The sequence below is a fragment of the Cupressus sempervirens genome, chromosome 4 (genome assembly GCF_028749045.1).
Source record: "Cupressus sempervirens isolate cs-2001-9-10 chromosome 4, ASM2874904v1, whole genome shotgun sequence".
NCBI lineage: Eukaryota > Viridiplantae > Streptophyta > Pinopsida > Cupressales > Cupressaceae > Cupressus > Cupressus sempervirens.
Genome location: NC_143121.1, coordinates 787248446 through 787268764, shown reverse-complemented (window position 1 = coordinate 787268764; position 20319 = coordinate 787248446).

Here is a 20319-nt window from a genome sequence, read left to right as displayed (position 1 = left end):
AGATATATAGTTAGATAGGGACATCCATAGGGCATATTGAAAATATGAAATGGTCATATAGATTTCATATAGGATTTTGAAGATGATAGTGTTCTAAGGCAAAGAATCCATTCATATAACCATAATGACATTCAGGGTAAACTTTAAGAAAGCCACCTCCAAAAAAAGATATAAAATATTGGCGAATATTTCATTATTTTGAAAAAACAAAATTATTTATGTTGGCGAAACTCTCAATTTTTTATTCTAAATATGATTAATTTTGGCAATAATTTTTGAATCATAATTTTTTTTGTATAAAATATTGACGAATCTCAATAATAATAGGAAGTTCATTAATCACCATGGAATATTACAAATCAAAATTGAACATTTTTTTACCTTGTGGAATGTTATGAGAATCGTTACATATACTTGAAATCAATAGTGAATAATAAATATTGGTGATATATCCCTAAATCAACTAATAATTATGATAATTATTGGTCAGTTCAATTTAATTTCTCCAATAATATATTATATTTAGGTTTCTCAAATCTATTCATGTAACGAATATTGTGGTAAATATTTGAGTTTAAAATTTTCAATAAAATAAATTATTGAGCAATTTTAAATATTCTAGAATTGAATTTTATAAAACTATGGCGATTTAGGTTGTATCAAATCTTAAATTATTAGCCAAAATACTAGTGAAAATACTAGCCAAAAAATTCTAAAATTAGCCAATTTATGAATATTCGCCACTAAATTATACCCTAATGACATTAAATGTTTAAGCATGGACAATCATCAAATACCAAAATAGAGCAGCAATAAATCATTAGCAATAGTATTTACTTGAAAATTTCTAAAGCCTTTTCAAAAAATCCATTTTGTACATATCATGCAATCATGACATTCCATGATACCACATTTCTTAGATGAATTTGTTCAAAGAGTTCATGTGCCTTGTCTATATTTCCATATTTTGCATACATGTCACAATTGGTTTTGGTTCTATGATGACTACTAAGGGGGATGTTGGTCTCAACACAAGAACTAGAGGTACCATAAAGAAAAATGATAAGTGTGGTGATAAACAATGTCAAGACCATTAGGAATTTTAACGAAACTTCTTCCAAGTGGAATTGGAAGCTAGTAGTACCATAATTCTAGATAAACATGTAAAATAAATTGAGTCAAAAAAAGGAATAAAACAATATACTATATTCTTTTTACAAAAATTAGCAGTTTTTAAGAAATCAATTTGGAGGTTTTCAATTACCATGAATTGGATTGAGAAAGCCTAAACACCTATATCTTATGAGACTACATATAAAAGGTGTCAGGAATCTACCTCCAGTCAAACAAATTAGAGGTTCCTACAGGATCTTGGGAAAGTATGGCGAATTTTTTTACAAATTGTTGTAACCACCTTATATAGGTCTTTCTCCTATATTCAATATCTAAGACTTGACCATGTTCAAAGATTTTATGGATGAAGGTGTTAAACAAACATATTCAACTCCAAATAACGAAGACTAGGTGTCTGAAGTACCATTGACAAAGGAAACAAAGATTAAAGCTATTGTGGATACTAGAGAATCCAAAATGACAAGGCATAAGGTGTAATGGGAAAAAATAATTGATAATGGATTAGACTATAAAACTTGGAAGCCACATGGATGCTAGAGGAAAAATTAGGAAGAAATGTATTGATTTGGATCTATTTTTCTCTAAGAGGACTTTAGACTTCTTCTCTTCGGGAGTATCATGCAAGAACACCTCAAGATTAGATTGAAGGCCAAAACTAATTAAGTTCCTAGTAGGGCATAATAATTATAATAAATTACATCGATAATTTAGACCAATGATGAAATGTAAAACAATATTTTAAAGCCAAAGTTGGCATGGATTTATACTTTAGGACCAACTAGGCAACATTGTGCATATTTGGTCAAAGAGAGTCGAATGTGATAAAAACCATATCATCATGGTTTTCATGATATTCAAGGTCATCATCACCATTTTATATTTTCTTGGGCCTTAGAGTGCATATGAATCTTCACATTGCAAAACTACAAAAATGTTACAATGTTGTCAATGATAACATTGAAAATATTTGTGTTGGTCTTCTGGATCCTGTTGGCTTTTGGGATTCTGCTAGTGCTGAGCCTTCTACAAAGGCTAGAGGTGATTTTCCCTATAGTGTAGATGTTGTTACCTTTTGTGGATGTGTGTTTTGAATTAGCATCCTGATATGAATCGTATGTACAGGGATATCTATTATCAATTTGCAACTGAGAACAAAAATAATTGGTGCTTCTTGTTTAGCCTCCAATTAAAATAGGGCACAAAAACTACATTAAACTTTCTTGTTTATGACCTATTTGAGATATATTGGGCTATAGTTTATGCTGATATTTGTGAAGCATCCTGTATACCAATTGCATAAATTAGGGAGAGGCATCCAGAGTCAATACTGGCAGCGAGTGTTATGTTGGTCTAGGGCATTCCCATGTAACCCAAATTTACATTAAAATATAGTTCAAACTAATTTGATCAAACAGAAACAAATACTAACTAATCTTATCTATCTCAAAGGGTAGAGCAAGTACTTATCCAAGTACATTTCAAAATCTACAAGGAAAACATGCATTTGTAATCTATGGTAGGTGAATTCACCGTGTTAGTTTAGAGTCCCAAGTTTGACTTCTTTATCAAATTTTTTTGGACCAATCATACTTTCGTGTGAGGGCATTTATTGCCACATATGCAATCTTCTCTTTTCCCGGCATGATTGCATTACTATTGACAGTGCATTAAATCCCACAAAGCATTCATATTAGTGAGAAAAATCAGGATCAGATTTGGGTCGCTAATTCTAGATAGGTCCCTTATTTAGCCCAAATATCTGATTAAGTTTTACCTAAAAATTCAAACTTTCCTTGTCATTGCCACTCCAGGAAAGTTTGCATATTGGATTCTGTATGAATATTAAAATGGTGAGTTTCTTTGCCACAGAAAAACTAATATCAAATTTTTAGTCCAACCAAGGGAAATAGTGCAGATCTAATGACTCTGTGGGGAATACAGTCAATGTCAATAGTAAAACTCAATAGGCAATTTTTTAGATAGTTTAAAAAATTAGAGGAGCATTTGACACTAATTTTACTTAAATGGTGACGCTTAGACCAAAAATGGTAGCAGTCTTGATTGCCTGCCCATACTGACATAGTCAATTATATGAGTCGAACATAGTCATGAAAAAACACATAAATTAGTTATTATATGCAATTAAAAGATATATAGTTAGATAGGGACATCCATAGGTCATGTGCCTCATCTATATTTCCACATTTTGCATACATGTCGCAATTGTTTTTGGTTCTATGATGACTACTAAGGGGGATGTTGGTCTCAACACAAGAACTAGAGGTACAATAAAGAAAAATGATAAGTGTGGTGATAAACAATGTCAAGACCATTAGGAACTTTAACAAAACTTCTTCCAAGTGGAATTGGAAGCTAGTAGTACCCTCAATAGAGTTAATATGTGATCAATCCATACTTATGTAGCTTTTATTTGATTAGCTTATTGTGTTTTCAAAGTTTATTTGCTAAAAGGTGCTTGAGACAAATTTTACATCCTTAGAAATCTAAAGATTTCTATAAAGGAAATGTTGACAGTATCATATTTTTATTTTTTGATGTATTGCTCCTTATATGCTGCACTCATTCTTCTTTATCTGTCTGATCATAATATAAACATTGTTGTATATGTTTATTTGCTGATGTACTAGTCCTTATATGCTTGTATTTGATACATGAGCCTGTAAGGCTAAGGAAAGGACATACCCGTCTGCTAAGGGAGGAAGGCTTTTTGCCTTTGGATATCAAATCTACATGGCAAGGCATGGAAATATGTTTTTGAATTGGGTCTCACCAAAGCTATTTGGTTGAGCAATTTTTCCTCTAAAAATATTGAAGATTTGTTGAAATATGCCAAAATTCCTCATGCTATGAATCAAGTAATGTTGCACTATTTTCAGTTTTTTCTACTATAGTTTTTCTCGAAGTTTGCTTATATATATTTTCTCCAAGTTTAATTATCTTCATTTTGTTCAAAATATATAAGTAATTAACCAAAAGTGGTGGAATACATGGTAGCTAGAGATGCACCCAATGTGGCAGCAAAAAAAGTTAAGAAAGTATTGTAGTGAGATGAAAATCCACGTATCAACATATTCTCCTCTTGGAGCTCCCAACACCGTATGGGGAACCAATGTGCTGATGGACAATCTTGTTGTTCAAGAAATTGCTCAAAAGCATGGAAAGTCTATAGCACATGTATATAGTTCTTATGTCTTTTGTAGGATATTTTATCTATAAAGTCAAATTGCCTCATTTTTTATGTTGGAGTCTTATACTTAGCAAGACTTGATTTCAAATAGACTCTTTGAAAAACATTTAACTTTACAAATAAACCAAAGATCCATAATAACTATTTTTTAAAATTTTTTTTTGAATGTCAGTCCATATATTGTCTTCTTGCACATTATTATTATAATGCCTTGCATGTTATTTTTAGGTTGCATTGAGGTGGGGAATAGAGCAGAGAGTAAGTGTGATACCTAAGAGCTTTAATAAAGAGAGGATAACTACAAATTTTCAATTTTTTAGTGTCATTTGCCACAAACTATTTTACAAAATGTATCTGCTGCAAAGAGACCCTACTTGAAGGAAATCTGTGAAGAGTTTATGAGAAATCTTAAACACTTGATATGTAGGAAATAATTTCCATAGTAAGTCAAATCACACAGTTAAATCCTAATAGAAATATCACAACTCTTAAACATGTTTTGATGGAATTCTCTCACTGTGTTGGGATTGCATAAATCGAAATGATAACCTTTAAGAGAAAAATAAGTGAATTGGTAAAATAAGAATTCTTGTGAATAAATGAAACTATTTTATCTCTGAGAGAAAATAGTACAAAAATAATGTCCAAGAATTGTAGTCTATGTAGACGATAGATTTTACAGGACAATATATGATTTTAGGTATAAATAATTCATATGATACTAAAATTTGTTGTTGAGATTGTTAGAAAAAAATTAATTATAAATGTCTGAAATGCCAAAGCTTGGAATAGAAAACCTCTTAAGAAAAACATGGATTTTTTTTTAAAACAATGCTAGTAAAAGGTCTTTTAAGCAGCCCTCTTAAAGGCTTGGGAAAACATAGCGATGTATCAGATATAAATTAATAAAAAAAGGTACCTATGAATTGAACCCAAAGTCGAGTTGCAGAGAACAATGTAGTCAATTTATAAGCCTTCTTATTGTGTCAACAACATCTTTTCTTTGGAAATTGGCCTTCACCATTTGGATGTGATGATGCACACTATGACTCTATCTCATCCACCCTTGGGGCACTCAACTTTGCATGATTATTCTTATCCACCAAATGGGTGTCAACATTGTGGCTGCAAGAAATATTTAGAACACAAGACATGAAAATAAAGAGGACTATCAATTCCTTAATGAATGACCTGTCCATTGTATTCACAGTTCACAAACTTGTAAAGAATCAAAATAGATGTTTTCTCTACCTATTCAGAGAGGAAAGAAATAGCTTGGACGCTCAAATTGTTTGTAACTTGAAGGCTTAGACTTCTTCTACTTATAGTGAGTGACCTATGTGAAAAGCAAAGACTGCATTTCCTTAACTGCTAGTGATTAGGGTTTATTACCTGTTACGTTGGTGCATCTTTAGAGAGTTTGACCAAAAAATTTGCACAAGAAGATTTTAACTTCATAAATTTTCTATCCATACCTTTCATCATAGACCACAGAGATGGATTCTAAATGTACAATGCCCTAGTTTTGTGCCACAGACCGTAGAGATGCATTCTTAAAATACAAATTACCCAAATGACCAATGCACTTTTTGTTTTTTTTCTTATATCCTGTTAACGTCGCAATTGCGATGTTTTCAGGTTATAATTGAAAAAAAAAAGCCAAAAACACATTACATTTGCCTTCTGTTGCAAATTGACATTGCAAATGCACCCCTAATGTATTAGTGTCCATAAGAAAATTTTTTCCTCACTTTTTCTTTTTCTGTCATTAATGTTTCTAGCCCAATAGATAGCAATATAGCCTCTCAATTCAAACTTGTCATTTTTCTTGTAGTATAAACCAGAGTCTTCTATTCCTTTCAAGTATCTCATGATCCTTTTAACAATCATTAAATGATTCTCCTTAGGATTTGTAGAAAACCTTGCAATAATCCCAATAGCTAATGCAATGTTAGGTTTTCTATGAACTACATATTGCAATTTTCCAATCATAGGCCTGCAAAATGTTTGATTTACTTCAACAAAATCATCAATTTTAGATAGTTTGTGTCCTATCACCATAGGAATACTAATAGGTTTTGAATCCTCCATACGAAAAAATTTCAATATTTCCTTCACATACTTGGACTGAGTTATGTAAATACCATATTTCATCTAATATACTTGTAATCCAACAAAGAACTTTATCTCTCCAAACATAGACATCTCAAACTCTTTCTTCATTTCATTTGCAAATGTCTTAGACAATGCATTTTTCCTCCAAATATGATATCATCAACGAATATTTCAGCTAGTAAAATCCCTTTACCTCCTATTGTCTTCAAGTATAGATTATTGTTATCACTAGTCATCTAAAAACCAATCTTCACAAGATAGTTGGGAAGCCTCTCATACCATGCTCTTGGAGCTTGCTTTAAACCATATAAAAATTTGTGCAATCTACATACTGTATTCTTGTTTTTTGAATCAAAAAATCCTTCTAGTTGTTCTATTGAAACCTCCTCTTCTAGTATACTATTTAGAAATGATGACTTTACATCCATTTGATAAACTTTAAAACCTTTGTATACAAAGTATGCAAGTAGAGTTCTTACTCCTTCCAATCTTGCAATTGGGAAAAATATCTCTCCATAGTCAAATTGCTTCTTGTGCATATCCCTTGAAAATTAACCTTTCCTCATTCCTTGTGACTTCACCATTCTCATTTAATTTGTTCAGTTTGTTTCTATACACCCACTTGGTTCCAATGACATTCTTGCTCTCTAATCTGGGTACTAGAGTCCATGTTTTGTTCTTCTCAATCTGATCAATCTCCTCTTTCATAGATTTACTTCAGTCTTCATTCTCTAATGCATCCTTAACTGACTTAGGATCATGCATGCTTAAAAAACATGTATCATTTCTCAATATATTCATTGTAATTGGTCTATTTTCTTTCTCTCCAATGATTTTTCTAGTAGGGTGATGTCTTCAAAAAATACTTTGACAATCTTTGTTTTGCTCTTCTTTCTACAATGGGCCTGTCAATTTCAAAATCATTGTGCACTTCTCTATTAGGTAACTTGACATTCCTTTCATCTACACTAATCTTAGTATCATAATGTACCTCAACTTTTGATTGTAACTTGGCTCTTTAATGCAACTTGGCTCCTGACTGCAACTCAACATCCATTATATGTGACTCAACAATCACTGATTCTTGTTGATTAACAACATGGTTTGTAGAGTTATCATCATCAAAACTCATGTCTTCATAGTAGTGCATGAAGGTTTTATAGCTTTCATGTTCCTCATTTGGTTCATCTTCATGATACTTTAGTATATTCATCAAACTTAACATTTTCACTTTCCACAACTTTGTTAGCATTAGTATTTAAACACTTATAATCTTTACTTCTTGTGGGATAGCCTAGTAATATACCTTCTTCACTTTTAGCATCAAGTTTACCTTTTTCTATTTTCCTTAAGAATGTAACACTTGCTTCCAAATACCTTAAAATATTTGACATCGTGTGAGTATCCATACTATAATTCAAAAGGTGTGGAATTTGTACCTTTCTTGACTTGTACTCAGTTCAAGGTATAGACAACTGTAATGACAACTTCTCTCTAGTATTTCAAAGAAACATTCTTCTCCATCATCAGTGTTCTAGCACAATCCATTATAGATCTATTCTTCCTTTCAACAATCCCATTTTGTGGAGGGGTCCTAGGTGCATACATTTGTCTATTGATTCCTCTATCATTACATAAGTTTTCAAACTCATTTGATGTAAACTCTCCACCTCTATTAGATCTCAAGAATTTCAAGATCTTACTAGTTTCCTTTTCAACTCTTGCCTAATACCACTTAAGAATTTGAAAATAATTATATTTTTCTTTTAAGAACATCACTGTCATCATTCTTGAGTAATCATCAACAAATAGTATAATGTACTTGTCACCTTTGTAGCTTTGCACATCAATTGGTCCACATAAATTAGTATAAACTAATTCAAGAATTATTTTGAGGTATGAGTCTTACTTTAAGACTAGAATTTGTCATATTTCCGAACTAACATTGTTTACAAATTACATTATTAGATTTTTTTAGTTTTGGCAAACCTCTGACTCTTTTCATCTTATTGATACTGATCTCCACTTCCAATTAGTTTAACTTCAGTGTCATAGATCTAATCTCCACATAGTTAGCATTGTCACACATGATCTTATCTATCAATCTTATTGATCATTTTACTTTAATTAGACAGGGTGCATCATTACCAAATCTAATACCATTTCTATTGTAATACTCAAGGGTAATGAACTTACTTTTTTGTCTAGTCATGTGATGTGAACATTCACTGTCAATGATCCATCTATCACTTTTGTTCACATTGTTGGTGTTTTAAAACTACTAGACAACAAAATACTTGATACTAGGGTTTATAAGACAAATACAAGCCTAAGGGTTAGCTACTTCCTATATACAACATGAATTTCTTCAGATCTGGACCAACTACAACAGAATATCAAGGATTCTCCACTCTTTTGGCTCTGTAGGACCAAGGCGGGTGCACCTTAGGGATGAAATGACTAGATAATTTATATTTTCCTTACACTTCACTCACTCATTGATATTTTTTCTTCTTATTTATCCCGTATAGTAGATAATGGTCACAATTCTTCTTGGTTTTACAAATAATTCTTGGTTACAACAACTAACTATAACACACAAAGATTTATTGTAGCCAAGTACTGACCAACAATTAAACTCTTCATACAACAAAGTAAAGATTGATTCGAATTTAAATTTATGATCATGCAACCCCATGATTTCTTTAATATGCAATTGAATAAATGATAAGTGCCCTATCCATTGGTATTCAAAGTCTACTCAACAAACTTTGACCAAATTAATTGTCTTACAATCAATTATATCAACAATTAACCCTAAACCTCATTCTTATGAATATCCTTCTTATATAATTGGAAATCCTACCAATTCATTGAAGCATTTACTTAATTGTTTTAATTAAAAGCAACCACAAATTGATATACAACTAGGGTAAACTTTAAGAAACCCCTCTCCAGAAAAAGATATAAAATATTGGTGAATCTTTCATTATTTTCAAAAAAAAAATTATTTCCATTGGCGAATCTCTCAATTTTTTATATTAAATATTATTTATAATGGCAATTATTTTAGAATCATAATTTTTTTGTAGAAAATATTGGTAAATCTCAATAATAATAGGAAGTTCATGAATCACCATGGAAATTTACAAATCAAAATTGAACATTATTTATCCCATGGAATATTATGAGGATTATTAATTTATTTTTTAAATCAATAGCGAAAACAAAATATTGGTGATATATCCCTAAAATAACTAATAATTATGATAATTATTAGTGAATTAATTTTAATTTTTGGTGAATCAAATATAATCATGTATCATATATTTTGGTGAATCTTTGAGTTTAGTTTTTTTAATAAAATAAATTGTTGAGCAATTTTAAACATTTTAGAACTAATTTTATAAAAATGTGGCAATTTAGGTTTCCTTAAATCTTAAATTATTAGCCAAATTACTTGCCAATTGGTGAATATTAGCCACTAAAAAATACCTTGTATACAACCTATCCTAGTTGCATTAATTTGAATAAATCTTTCTCATACAATCCCAACATAACCAACACATAAAAATAGAGACAAAATTTAGAGAAAATAGATATAGCTGAACATTCCCTTTGTATTAATTCTCCTTGAAACTCATACAATACTGATGTAAACTTAGAAATACTTCAAGACATGACAAGTTATCATTCAATGTTCACTTGTATTCTTAGATTTGCAGATGAATACATCACAAAAATTTGACACAAAGACTGACTAGACCGAATGCAAATAGCATAACACTAAAAATTACATGGATTTTAGAACTCAACTCCACATATTGGAACTCCTTTTATAGGAAGGATTGAAACAAGCTTCAGATGGGAGGACACTTGTCAAAATTCAATTGGAAAGTAAATACAAAGATAATTTTTATTCGATTATAATACAAAATACTATCTGTACTTGATTAAAATTCTAGATTGCAGTTGCAAAACTTTGGAAAATTCTATTTGTCATCAAGTCTTGTGTCTATGCATGCCTATTCTCTATTCCTTATGCCTTTAATTGCATCTTCACTGAACCCTTTTATTATACTAGTAATTTTCATCGGATGGTAGGGCTTTAATGTTAGCAATGAATTCCCATATAGTAATATTTGTATCTACATCTGGCCAGGTGGAATTTATGACTATATCCAATTCATCTAAGAATTTGAACCACTTGTCATTTGTTATTGCCTTGACCTCAATAGTTATCTTAGACATCTCTAGATCTATCTTGTAAAACACATCAATCATATTATATACTTCCATAACACTTGCCTCATTATTGCAAAAATCTATAAACCTAGGATGATCAAGAATATTTTCAAGAGAAGATGACCACTCTACCCAATCTTTCATCTTTCCATCACTATCCAAAATTGGAGGCACAAAACTAGGTGTACTTGTAGCAATTCCCTTCATCTTATTTTAAATCAGCTACATTTTGCCACCAAAGAAACCATTTAGATCCTTTACTTTATTAATCATTTTTTTGGTGTTTACAAAAGGTTATTGTTATTGATTTTTGTCACCATGCAAAAAATTGGCTTGGGTTGACCAGTCATATTTCTTAGGGTGGTGATTTTTTTTTGACTCATTTATGCCCATGCAATGAGGGGATACATAAAAAGTTGACCATGCTTTATCATTATATCCCTAGGTTTTAATTCTATAAAATCCACATGTCTTATGGTTACACAAAATTTTATTATAACCCTTAAGTTTTGCAGGTCCCATTTTATGTCACAAAATAAAAAATTAGGAGGGCCCTTGATCTTTTAACAAGTCAAGGGTTGTCACTTTGCTACTTTGGAGAATTCTAGGGTCAGTACTTATAATGAAATAGTGACATGTTGACACATGTCTAGGTGGTGTCAGAATAAAGGCTCTGGCTACATAGTAATAAAAGGATCAAAGCAAATTTGATGACATGGTAATGCATGACTGGCCAAAGGAGTTGACTATGCCAAACAAATCTCAACTTTTGATGTTTGTAGATCTCAGTTGATCCAATGGATGTTGCTTTGTCACTTTGTGGACTTGTGCATTTGTTATCTATAGCAACAAAGCGAGGAGGTGACACATGTCTAGGTGGGCCTAGTCTTATGAGTTCTTGTTGTTGTAGCATCACGAGTCTCAATTTTTAGAGGAGTATTGATCGATAAAGATTTCAGTCTCTGGTACTATGATAGGCGGTATGTCTAGAGATCTTGGGGGCTATTAATGCAAGTTACAATCTTACGATTGCTATTTGTCGTGAGATTATGAAGATTAAATTTAAAACTACTAATGCTATGTTAGTGAAGGAAAAGGGTGATCATAAGGTTGTAGGAGGCAAAAAGCATGTTCATATGCTATGATATAGGTTTTTTCATATGGTTGTAGAGTTATTTTATAGGCTCGCGATGCTACAATATAAAGAAGATTTTTGATGATTGTAGGATCGTGAAGATGGGGTCCTCATTGTAAGATATTATGAAGGGTTTTCCTCTCTAGTATGTCATAAGGTCAGGAGTCAAAGTTTAATGTTGACTTTTTAACTATTATATATATGAATTTGTTGGACAATCATTTGTGAAATCAACTAAACGGTGGCATTCCTGGCCTATCATATTGTAACATGTGGATATGTCTTGGTAGTCAATTAAATTTTTCCCCTAGGGTGGCACAATATCAATACAAAAATGAAGTGGTGGGGGTTGGCATTGATTAAAGGGATGGGTTGGTGGTTTGAACAACCCAATTTTAATGAATATTTTATTTTTATTTGAGTATAGGAATGGGGGAGATTGGATTAGATCACTTCCATGGGATGATCACCAAGAAATATATGATTTTTTCTTAAATATAGCTGCAAATTTTATTGCTATGCTGATGGGGGTGGTTGTAGATTTGATCTTTGAACACAACAAGAAGAAAAGGGTAGTTAAGGTACTCCATGAAATGCAGCACCTTATAGTTAATTCTTATTCTCCTAGTGTTATCCATAATGGGAAGATGTGAAACTTAAATGTGAATGTAATTCTCTGAAATGTCTTTTTTTTACTCTTCCATTTTTTTTCTGACAGGTGCCCCTTCCATCTGAAGCTTGTTGCAATCTTGGTCTATTTAAGGGTTCCCAAGATGTGGAGAAAGGGCTAGCATTTTTGAAGTCTTATGCAAGATAACATTGTCAAGATCTCTTAAGAGTCCTTCATACTTTTTTTAGCACATCACTTCTTTTTTACAATCAATCTGGATGAATGTTGTTCAATGACCTTTGAAATCTAAATGAAGGAATAGTCTTAGAACCCTTATTATGTCTACTTGTTGCTTAAGTTTCTAATTTTATAGAATTTATTGAGATTTAATATTTGAATCCCTAGATTCTATCTTAGTTTTAACTATAAGTGAGATTTGATTTGTTCATTTAGGTTGCAAGTCAAGATACTCTGCTTTCCTTCAAGTTGTGACATTGTAAATGTTAGCATTCCCTTTAACATCTTATTTGAATTGTATCCTTGTGAAATATTTATATGTGGATGATTCTTTGCAATATTGAGTTCTTGTTAGCTATCTAGAAGTGTTCCATCAAGTCAGGCCAGCAGTATCTTCATCCTATCATCAGGTGTATCACCTCCTTTTACCTTTACAATAATTATTTCCAAGAAATCCTTCTATCCCTTTCTCTTTCAATTTTATTATCTTATTTGAAGAAGTAAATAAGTGAAACATCAAGAGGAGCCAACCTATAACCCAGAGACTCACTCCTAACTTAGGTACTTCCCACTCCCTAGGTGTGTTTCCATGTTTCTCATTTGACTAAGTTAGAACCTAGTCATAGGCACAACTTTTAGAGATAACAATTCTAGCACGCCTAATGGGACTGAGAGAAAAGTATTTTCTGTCTTTTCTTGATTACTTTCTTGCTACTATTGGTGTGTACAATAGTGAATCAACCTGTGTAGAGGCATAGATTATACACACCTAGCAACTCTAACTCTGGAAAGAGACAAGTGCATATGATTTATGAGAAAAGTACAAACAAGAAGTAGCTCTACAAGTTTTGAATATAGAGAACTATCCCCACCTAGGAGGAAATGTAGAATAGCTAAAAGAATTTAGGATACCATCATTCAAATAAGAAGTGCTTGATCTACTCCTCCACTATCAAGTCCTATTGTTGTTATGATGCAAATAGCTGTCCCAAGAAGAAGAATCTTTCAAGAACCAATGAAAAGACAATTTTCTTTTGTTCCTTTCAACCAATAAAGTCCACTACTCTTTACTCAGCATCATGATATTCCCCTAACAAACCAAATTTTTATACCAAACTTCACTGGAGAGGGTCTGATGAAAATCTTTGAGCATATTAGAAATGTTGCTACACTATGTAACATGCATCATATCACATAGGAGGATGTTTCTTTAAGGTTGATGACTATAGCCTAATTCAAAGAGAAAGCTCTGTAATGGTTTTGAAGCCTTGCTATGGGCTAAATCACTTCATGAGATGCATTGGGAGATGTCCTAACAAAAAACTTTGAAGACAAATTAGACTTTCTGACTCTAGTTGAGAAACTCACAACCATCAAAATAGCTCTTCATGAGAAGATGGATTTTAATTACAGATTTCAAAGAACATGGAGTAGAATATTAGTTTAGGTAAGGCCTTCAAAAGAGCATGCTTTTCTGTACTATTTAAGAAGCTTGAATAGTGATATCTCTATTATGATACAATGTATGGGATGTTACTCATTACCACAAGGTTATGAATTAGCCATAAGAGTTGAGAATAGCATTATTCAAGTGGGTAAAATTTCTCCTAGGCTTTCAATGCCTATATATCCAAATATCCAACCTAACACACCTCGAGAAATACCACCTTTTAACCCATTACCAACCACTCCATGCCAGGAAATAGCAACTATAGGTCCTTCATCAGAACTGTATGAGCTAAGAAATAGCTAGAAAAGAATGGAAAGTCTCAGGAAAATCCTTACAAACAAGGTAGTGAATATTAAAAAGGGAGGATAACTAGCTAGACATCCATCCCAACCTCAAAATCAAACATCAAACCAACCTGTTTAGTAGCAGTTTTAGAGTCAATACCAACCTAATAGGTAAAACTATAATCAAAGACATTTTAGGCCTTATAATCCAAGTCATCTAAATACTGCCCCTCCTCCAAATACTATCAGAGATATGGTCCCTGCTCAAAATAACTTAGTAGTAGAATACAAGTGGTGCTACCTTTGTAATCAATAACATAATTAGGCTACATGCTCCAATGGAATGATGAATCAAGACTTAATCTTTCAAGGTGCTTCTAGTTCACAACCTACATCTGATTTTGATGTTCATAGGTAACTAGAGGTCCCCCCTATGGATACTACATTCATGAACTGGAAAGTGGAAGAACACTGTGAGTGAATAGAGATAATATCACAAGTGGTGTCTACAGTAGAGCAAAGAAAAGTGCCCTAGAAAATGATGTAGGGAAAAGTAAAGATGTACCAATTTAAGATCCATCTTTAGTTTAAGTAAGGAAAAAACAATAATGAAGTAGTCCTCTTGCCGCTCACAAACATCCCTAATAGCTAGTACACCCTGTTGTTCCTAAAGTTTAAACAAGGATGCATGCTACTGTGCCATTTAACATTGTACAAAATATGAAAAGAATGAGTATCACCATGTCCATGTGGGATTTCATATCCATTCTAGGATAAGCTAACTTGGTGAGGGAAGCTTTGGCAATGGATTTTCCAAGCCAAGTTGCTTATGAGCCTTTGAAGGGTGTATTTACAAATCAAGGAGCTGATACCTAAGATGAAAACAATAAAAGAAGTCAAACCTCAGACAAGGGTGTTAAGCCTCCACCATTTTATGTTTCACTAATTATAGTAAACAATTTGGTGCATAATTGTATGGTGGATAGTGGGGCTACAAGCTCTGTCATGCCCAAGAAGATATAAGACCACCTAGGTTTAAAATATGAACCCTTGGAAAAGGGTATGGTCCAATTAGATGGTTCATGTCTTAAAACCTTAGGTAACATAAAGAACACAAGCCTAACACTCCATTCATGTCCTACCTTTTCTATTCCCCAAGATATTTTTGTGATAGATTTTCCCCCATATTTTTTCCTTTGCTTGTCAAGAGAATTCACAACCAAGATAGAAGGCTATCTATTAGTAGATTGGTCTCATATGCTATTTAGGATCAAATATGGAACCAAAGTAACAATTAGGTTTGAGTTACTTGCCAAAGATGAAATTGAATCTTACACACCTAGTGTGATCAATTCTAATTGTATTGCACTTGATGAAAAGGAAGATCTTGTTGCCCAAGATACAAATATGCAAGTTGATGGTATCCCTAAAGTCTTACTAGATGAGTGGGTGAAAAAAATCTCCTCAAGAAATAAGACCAATGACATCGGCATTAAAGATATTATAGATGTTGTTCTAGGGAATTATGTCTTCTAGGAAGTTGGGCTAGTAATACCAAAACTTATAAAAAATACAACTGATAATCTTAAGTAGCAAAATAAGGTTTGGGAATTATATGCTGGTGGCTCTAGGAGCAAGAATGGTTTAGTTTGAGGAGCAATGCTGATCTTTTCTCAGAGGGATAAGTATTATACAACCTTTCCTTTTAGTTTTACATGCACCAAAAATATAATTGAATATGAAGGGATAATCTAAGGATTATAATGGGCCAGAATGAGAGGTGTAAAATGCATAAAAATACTGGTGATAGTGAGTTAGCTATCAACCAAGTGAGAGGGTTGCACATGACCAAAAATGATAAGTTAAAGAGCTATAAATAAAGAGTTTGGGATATAATTGAGGAATTTGATGCTTTTAACATAGTTTCTATCCCTAGGAAATTGAATCATCATGCTGATAGGTTAGCTGCTGTAGGGGCACAATTTGATATAGTTGAAAACATTAGCAAATATGTAAAAAAAATATTGAATTTGTGGTTAGGCCCTCCATACCTGACAATAATGTCAATTGGCAAGTCTTTAATAGTGATGACCAAATCTTGAATTTTCTACTTGAGGAAGACCTGCATTCAACATTTAACCAATGAAAGGTGCAAGAACAATATTATGATCAGGTTATACAACTAAACTTGAATAAACTACCCATGGGGTTGGTCACTTTAGAGTCTATCTTTAACACTAATGACAAATTCAAGAAGAATAAGATTAGCTTGGTAGTTTAGTAGGATCATTATGAAGATCTTGAGATTGCAGATGGAAAGAAATTAAATTTTGGGAAAGCAATTCCTGCTAAAGAGAGGCAGTCTTATGTCCAAATCTTCCAAGAATATAATGATGTTTTTGCTTAGGGTTATGTTGATCTTAAAGGATTTGATCCATGCCTTGCCCAACATAAAATTGAGTTGGAACCCATTTCCAAACCCATAACAAAAAATCAAAGGCTTGTTAATCCAAAGTGGGAACACTTAATGCAAAAGGAGGTATTCAAGCTTATTGAGAGTGGAATAATATTCTCTATCAAACACACAAGCTGGGTATCAAATCTAGTTCCTGTTAGAAAAAAGAATGGAGGCCTAGTGTTGTGTATTGAATTTAGAGATCTAAATAGGGTATTATTGAAGGACCATCTAACATAGGAAAAGGGTGAATAACTAGGGCCAAAGGGTCACCCAGCTATCCAAACCACCCTGCAAGAGTTAACACAATGGAACCAATTACAAGGAACAACCACCAAAGGAGGAAGTAGAGCAAAAACACCATTATTGATTCATAAAAATACCTCCATACATGCCCAACTGTAAGGTCTTCTTGGTTACAGTTAGATACAAATACAATTTCCAGATGCACGATCCAGTTTTAAATTTGCATTTCCAGATATATATCCCAATTCTTCTATCTTCTCTCAAATCTACCTAACTCTAAGCCTAAACACCCTATTTATACTTGCCAAAATAGCTTATAAAACATTCTAGAACATAGAGAAGCCACAAGTTAGCTCTTAGCAAATATAAATCCCTATGCCAAAATTAAATGCAAGCAAAGTCAGCCCAAATAGGAACTAGACATAGATTACTTGACAAAAGAAAGCTTTCCAAAACTAGCACTCATCATCGACACGAGCTTGGTATCCAAAGGGATTACATAGTAGCAACTCCAAACTCAGTAGCAACTAGAAATTGGAACTCAGTAGCAACTAGAACTTGGTAACAACTGGAACTTGGTAGCAATTGGAACTTGGCAGCAATTGGAGCTCAGTAGCAACTAGAACTTGATAGTGACTTGAACTCCATAGCAATTGGAGCTTGGTAGGAACTAGAGCTTGGTAGCAACTAGAAACTAGAACTCGGTAGAAACTAGAGCTCAATAGCAGCTAGAACTCAGTAGCAACTAGAACTCAATAGCAACTGGAGCTCGGTAGCAACTCAAAACTAGAACTCAATAGAAACTAAAACTTGGTAGCAACTGATAGAATGAAGAAAATATGCATGATTACAAGGAAAACATAGGATGATCTTGCATCAGAAAACTAGGGTTGGAGAAAATGATTCTCCTGAATCATGCAAGTGTCACAACTTGAGCTGAATCCAGCTCAGATTGAGAAATCCATATAGCATCATTTATAGGTATATTCTTCCACTTCACCAAATACTCACAGTAATATTTTTCTCTTGTGCTCTTACAAATTCTTTGACTCAATATCTATTCAACTTCTTCAATCTGCTTCTTAGGATAATCATAAGGTACAACAACTTCATCATTTGACTCATGATACTTATACAAATCAGCAATATTGAATATAGGAGATATATCCATGTCATCAGGTAACTCAACTTCATTAGCATTACCACTATCAAACTTCTTCAAGATCTTACAAGGTCCAAATTTCCTCATCTTCAGCTTCCTGTATGTTTCAATTGGGAATCTTCCTTTCTTCAGATGAACCATCACCTCATCACCAACTTGAAAATCATGGTGTCTTCTAGACTGATCAACATTCTCCTTATACTTCTGATTACTTTGTTCCAACCTCAACTGCACTTCCTTATGCAAAGATTGCATAAAATTAGAAAATTCTTCTCTTGCAGTGCTTCTCTTTTCTTCACCAACAACATCTCTCAAATCTGATATACCTCTAGGATGCATTCTAGTAACAATCTCAAAAGGTGTCTTCCCTATACTCCTATTCACAAAATTATTATATGCAAATTTAGCTTGTGCCAATACTGTCTCCCAATTGCTTGGCTTATTCCCAACTAAACATCTTAGCAAATTTCCTAAGCTCCTATTCACAACCTCTATCTATCCATCTACTTGTGGATGGAATGTAGAACTAAACTTCAATTCGGTACCCATCTTCTTCCAAAAAGTCTTCCAAAAATAACAAACAAACTTACTATCTCTATAAAAAATAATACTTCTTGGTAATCCATGCAATCTCATAATCTCTTTAAAGAAAATTTTAGCAACATGCTCAGTATCTAATGTCTTCTTACATGGTATGAAATGAGCCATCTTAGAAAATATGTCCACTACAAAAAATATAGAATCATACCCCTTCACTGTCTTGTGCAATCCAAGAACAAAATCCATACTAATGTCAGTCCAAGGTTTTTCAGGAATAGTAATAGTGTATACAAACCAATATTTTGACTGACTCCCTTTGCAACTTGAAAAACTCCACAACTCTTTATAAATTTTTGAACATCCTTATACATTTGTGGCCAATAATACTTCTCTTTCAGCAAACTTAATGTCTTATCAATTCCAAAATGTCCAACTAATCCACCACTATGCTTTTCCTTAATCAGATTCAACCTCATAGAACTTCTAGGAATACACAACTAAATACCTTTGAACAACATACCTTCTTAAATGAAATATTGATCATACTTACTTATGTGATCTATCAGATTTGGTGCTTTGCACTTTCTCCACACCTTAGAAAAATTAGGATCAGCATCATACAATTCTTTCATTTCATCAAAATCAAGAACTTCAACCTTCATTTCAGTCAACAAAGAATGTCTTCTACTCAATGCATTAGAAACTCTATTAGTAACTCCACTCTTATGCTTGATCACAAATGTAAAACTCTGCAAGTACTGAACCCACTTCATATGTCTTTGATTCAATTTATGCTGACTTCCCAAGTATTGTAAAGATTTATGATCAGTATACAACACAAACTCTTTAGGAATCAAATAATGTCTCTATTTCTTCAAGGCTTGAACAATAGCATAAAGTTATTGATCATACATAGAATATTTCCTTTTAGCATCATTCAACTTTTCACTAAAGAAAGCAATGGGTTTACCTTCTTGACTTAATATGGCTCCTATTGCATTAACACTTGTTTCACATTCAACTTAAAATACTTTGTTGAAATTAGACAAAGCTAATACAAGTAATTTAGCAACTTTTTGTTTCAAAGTCTCAAAACTCTTATCAGCTCCATGCACCTACTTGAATTCTTTTTTATCTCCCCTCATTGTTTCAGTCATAGCATTACAAATAGGAATGAAATTCTTTACAAACTTTTTGTAAAAACTAGCCAAACCATGAAATGATCTTACCTCACCAACATTCTTAGGTGTAGGCCATTCCAAAATTACTTTAACCTTCTTAGGATCCATCTTCAATCCATCAGCTGAAATCACAAATCTCAAATACACAATCTCCTCTTGCATAAAAGAACACTTTTTCAGATTAATTAGTAACTTTTCCTCCTTCAAACTCTACAATACTCATCTAATATGCTCAAGATGTTGTTCCTTAGTCTTGCTGAATATTAGAATATCATCCAAATAAAAAATCACAAACTTACCCAAGAATCTTTTCATAA